Here is a 6,000-nt window from a genome sequence, read left to right as displayed (position 1 = left end):
AAGAACAGCCTTTAGCCATGGTATATTGTACGTATATTACACCCCCTAACGCACGGTATTTTTTATTTATTTATTTATTTTATTTATTTCACCTTTATTTAACCAGGTAGGCAAGTTGAGAACAAGTTCTCATTTACAATTGCGACCTGGCCAAGATAAAGCAAAGCAGTTCGACAACATACAAAAACACAGAGTTACACATGGAGTAAAACAACATACAATCAATGATGCAGTAGAAAAAAAATAAAAAAAAATAAGACTATATACAATGTGAGCAAGGGAGGTAAAGATAAGGGAGGTAAAGGCAAAAAAAATGCCATGGTGGCAAAGTAAATAAAGTATAGCAAGAAAAACACTGGAATGGTAGATTTGTAGTTTGAAGAAAGTTCAAAGATAAAATATAAATAATATGGTGCAAAGGAGCAAAATAAATAAAATAAATAAATACAGTAGGGGAAGAGGTAGTAGTTTGGGCTAAATTATAGATGGGCTATGTACAGGTGCAGTGATCTGTGAGCTGCTCTGACAGCTGGTGCTTAAAGCTAGTGAGGGAGATAAGTGTTTCCAGTTTCAGAGATTTTTGTAGTTCGTTCCAGTCATTGGCAGCAGAGAACTGGAAGGAGAGACGACCAAAGGAGGAGTTGGCTTTAGGGGTGACCAGAGAGATATACCTGCTGGAGCGCGTGCTACAGGTGGGTGCTGCTATGGTGACCAGTGAGCGGAGATAAGGGGGGACTTTACCTAGCAGAGTCTTGTAGATGACCTGGAGCCAATGTGTTTGGCGACGATTATGAAGCGAAGGCCAGCCAACGAGAGCGTACAGGTCGCAGTGGTGGGTAGTATATGGGGCTTTGGTGACAAAACGGATGGCACTGTGATAGACTGCATCCAGCTTGTTGAGTAGGGTATTGGAAGCTATTTTGTAAATGACATCGCCGAAGTCGAGGATTGGTAGGATGGTCAGTTTTACGAGGGTATGTTTGGCAGCATGAGTGAAGGATGCTTTGTTGCGAAATAGGAAGCCAATTCGAGATTTCACTTTGGATTGGAGATGATTGATGTGAGTCTGGAAGGAGAGTTTACAGTCTAACCAGACACCTAGGTATTTGTAGTTGTCCACAAATTCTAAGTTAGAACCGTCCAGAGAAGTGATGCTGGACAGGCGGGCAGGTGCAGGCAGCGATCGGTTGAAGAGCATGCATTTAGTTTTACTTGTGTTTAGGAGCAGTTGGAGACCACAGAAGGAGAGTTGAATGGCATTGAAGCTCGTCTGGAGGGTTGTTAACACAGTGTCCAAAGAAGGGCCAGAAGTGTACAGAATGGTGTCGTCTGCGTAGAGGTGGATCAGAGATTCACCAGCAGCAAGAGCGACATCATTTATGTATACAGAGAAAAGAGTTGGCCCAAGAATTGAACCCTGTGGTACCCCCATAGAGACTGCCAGAGGTCCAGACAGTAGGCCCTTCGATTTGACACACTGAACTCTGTCAGAGAAGTAGTTGGTGAACCAGGCGACGCAATCGTTTGAGAAACCAAGGCTACTGAGTCTGCCGATGAGGATGTGGTGATTAACAGAGTCAAAAGCTTTGGCCAGGTCAATGAATACGGCAGCACAGTAATGTTTCTTATCGATGGCGGTTACGATGTCGTTTAGGACCTTGAGCGTGGCTGAGGTGCACCCAAGACCAGCTCTGAAACCAGATTGCATAGCGGAGAGGGTGCGGTGGGATTCGAAATGGTCTGTAATCTGTTTGTTGACTTGGTTTTCGAAGACCTTAGAAAGGCAGGGTAGGATGGATATAGGTCTGTAGCAATTTGGGTCAAGAGTGTCACCTCCTTTGAAGAGGGGGATGACAGCAGCTGCTTTCCAATCTATGGGAATCTCAGACGACACGAAAGAGAGGTTGAACAGGCTAGTAATAGGGGTTGCAATAATTTCGGCAGATAATTTTAGAAAGAAAGGGTCCAGATTGTCAAGCCCAGCTGATTTGTAGGGGTCCAGATTTTGCAGCTCTTTCAGAACATCAGCTGAATGGATTTGGGAGAAGGAGAAATGGGGGAGGCTTGGGCGAGTAGCTGTGGGGGGTGCAGTGCTGTTGAATGCAGTTGGGGTAGTTAGGTGGAAAGCATGGCCAGCCGTAGAAAAATGCTTATTGAAATTCTCAATTATAGTGGGCTTATCGGTGGTGACAGAGTTTCCTATCCTCAGTGCAGTGGGCAGTTGGGAGGAGGTGTTCTTATTCTCCATGGACTTTACAATGTCACAGAACTTTTTAGAGTTGGAGTTGCAGGAAGCGAATTTCTGTTTGAAAAAGCTAGCCTTGGCGTTTCTAACTGCCTGTGTGTATTGGTTTCTAACTTCCCTAAAAAGTTGCATATCGCGGGGGCAGTTCGATGCTAATGCAGAACGCCACAGGATATTTTTGTGTTGGTTAAGGGCAGTCAGGTCTGGGGAGAACCAAGGGCTATATCTGTTCCTGGTTCTAAATTTCTTGAAAGGGGCATGCTTATTTAAGATGGAGAGGAAGGCATTTAAAAAAAATAACCAGGCATCCTCTACTGACGGGATGAGGTCAATATCCTTCCAGGATACCAGGGCCAGGTCGATTAGAAAGGCTTGCTCGTTGAAATGTTTCAGGGAGCGTTTGACAGTGATGAGTGGAGGTCGTTTGACCGCTGACCCATTACGGGTGCAGGCAATGAGGCAGTGATCGCTGAGATCTTGGTTGAAAACAGCAGAGGTGTATTTAGAGGGCACGTTGGTTAGGATGATATCTATGAGGGTGCCAGTGTTTGCGGCTTTGGGGTTGTACCTGGTGGGTTCATTAATAATTTGTGTGAGATTGAGGGCATCAAGCTTGGATTGTAGGATGGCTGGGGTGTTAAGCATGTCCCAGTTTAGGTCACCTAGTAGCACGAGCTCTGAAGATAGATGGGGGGCAATCAGTTCACATATGGTGTCCAGAGCACAACTAGGGGCCGAGGGGGGTCTATAGCAGGTGGCAACGGTGAGAGACTTGTTTTTGGAGAGGTGGATTTTTAAAAGTAGAAGTTCAAATTGTTTGGGTACAGACCTGGATAGCAGGACAGAACTCTGCAGGCTATCTCTGCAGTAGATTGCAACACCGCCCCCTTTGGTCGTTCTATCTTGTCTGAAAACGTTGTAGTTAGGGATGAAGATTTCAGAGTTTTTGGTGGACTTCCTAAGCCAAGATTCAGACACAGCTAGGACATCCGGGTTGGCGGAGTGTGCTAAAGCAGTGAATAAAACAAACTTAGGGAGGAGGCTTCTAATGTTAACATGCATGAAACCAAGGTTATTACGGTTACAGAAGTCATCAAAAGAGAGCGCCTGGGGAGTAGGAGTGGAGCCAGGCACTGCAGGGCCTGGATTCACCTCTACATCCCCAGAGGAGCAGAGAAGAATAAGTATGAGGGTACGGCTAAAAGCTATAAGAATTGGTCGTCTGTGACGTCCAGAATAGAGAGAAAAAGGAGCAGGTTTCTGGGGGCGATAAAATAGCTTCAAGGTATAATGTACAGACAAAGGTATGGTGGGATGTGAGTACAGAGGAGGTAAACCTAGGCAAACCTAGCTATATCAGCAATGCGAATTCAATGGCTATAGTTCATTCTTACATGTTCTATGTTTGAGCTCCTTTTGAAACAATAATCGAATTGAAAACATTACTGGCGTCGGTGAATTCGAGTTTCATAATAGCAAGCTAGGACTGATGGTTTGGTTAGCTAAACTAGCAAGTCTGTTTGTTTGGTTACCAAGGAAACTACTGTAGCTATCTAGTAAACTTGCTAGCTACTTCAGTGGATGTTGAACACATTTCTACCTATAAATGAACACATTTCTAGCGGCAAATGTTAAATTATAGCCATGGTATAAAATGGATCATCAACTACGTAGGTCCTCTGTAAAATAATGCAACTCTTTGGAAGCTCAGTTCAACTTCTGGAACACACCTTCAACGTCGTTCATTATTTTCTATAGAATGCATAGCCCCTCATTGATTATCCCTTGCTTAAAAAGAACTTAAAAGTCAATAAGAAGAAGTAAACAGTGGGCTACATGACATTATAACAGAACACCCTATTGGCCCCTAAATATGCATCCCACTGGGCAAAAACTGGTTGAATCAACATTGTTTCCACTTAATTTCAACCAAAAAATTCAATGTGATGACGTTGAATCAACATGGGAAAATGGCTGGATTTGAAAAAAGTCCGAAACATAAGGGAATTTCACCTAACTTCTATCCTAAATCCGATGATATGATGACATTTTTTTGTTGTTGATTTCACGTTGAATTCACATTAGTTGACAACTCAACCAAAACTAGACGTTGAACTGACATAGGCCTATGTGCCCAGTGGGATATTATTTTATTAACGAAATGAATTATTAACGAAATTAAATTTTAAACAATGATAATTCTAATCGAAAAGTTGAATATTTTTTATTTTGATTGATTTTGTTAAATTTTTTTATCATGTTAGCATAGGAAACTGAAAAGTCAACAATTATATTGCAGAAAAAAACCCTAATGTGATTATTGTCAAATTTCTTTCATCCATGGGATGAAAACGGTTATCCAGTGAAATCCAACATCAAATAAATAACTAGTGTGCGATACCACGACAAAGACCATGGTGCTCAGAATTCTTAAGATACAATCTGTAGACCTATTTGAAATGTAATAGAATATGATTGTGATTAATTGAAATATATAGGCTGTCCAAATACACTGAAACCAATATAAATATAGGCCCTATAAGCCTTTGCACGCGCAGTTTGTTAAACTTATAAATACCCCCCCCCCCCCAAAACCCCCCCTCACACACCCCCACCCCGCCCCGCTATGTCTATCATTCGGAGAAATCTCCTCGGGTAAATGATGCATTCGATGCATTGGATGTATTTGTTGTGCGAGTTTGAAAAGGCGGTGATAATCTGGGAGAGGGAGATAAGAAATGCCATTTATTCCGCGGTACTTTGGAGCCTATTTCCCGGGCCGATCAGTCCCATTCTCCTGACACCTCCAGCAGCTTGCTGATAACGATTAGGCTATTTATTATCTTCACAAGGAACAAAGATTAGCTAGCACCGATGAAAAATTACCCCGGGATGGGTTATAATCAAAAGAAGGAGGACCCAATGAGCATATTTACACACACACACACACACACACACGCACACACACCAGCCTTGAAATCTCAGTTTCTTCTTCCTATTAATCAAACATTGCCTGTCGCTCACAATATATTGCATAAGGGGTGTCTCCTATCCGCAGCATGGGACAAACTGATGGGAGCAATACAGATATCTTGAATTTATTTGAATTGGATTATGACCAGGCATAATAATAATAATAATAATAATATATTTGTACCACCCTTTGAATAACATTATTAGTGTTGTAATTTACTGCATAAATTATTACCTCTCCCTCTTTCTTTCTCCCTCTTTCTTCTCTTGTTGTTAGTTTGAATGGAATTACTCGTGTCACGGTGGCAAAAGGCAGTAGTGTTTGTGTGTGCGCCTGTGTGTGTTTAGGAGAGAGAGAGAGAGAGAGAGAGAGACGAGTGTGGAGAAGGAGAAAGAGAAAGAGAAAGGGGTGAGTGTGTAGAGATTAATTAAAAAAGTGAGATGGAAATGGATGTTCGCCACTGATAAGGTTTTATCGCGTGCGCATCAAGAGCGCTCCGGTTCTGCCCACCACACCAGATCAAAAGGGCTCTCGCTAAACGCCCATCGCAGCCAACATTGATAGCTCCACATTATCATGCTGATTAGTTTAATATTTGGCACACTTAAATATGTTGGCTGGGTATTGTATCCAAGAATTCACTACGCACAATGCTGTCACTTGTTCATGCACGATTTCATTTGTAACATTGAGGTTCTCTTCTTTCCTGTCTTTTAAACAGGATTATTTTGAGAGCTGTGGTGGCAGAACCTGATAAGGCCCAACCGAAATATTTCACCGT

This window comes from Salmo salar, chromosome 22, assembly GCF_965601325.2.
Source record: "Salmo salar chromosome 22, fSalSal1, whole genome shotgun sequence".
In the NCBI taxonomy this organism is placed as follows: domain Eukaryota; kingdom Metazoa; phylum Chordata; class Actinopteri; order Salmoniformes; family Salmonidae; genus Salmo; species Salmo salar.
Note: the sequence above shows the minus strand (reverse complement) of the source record.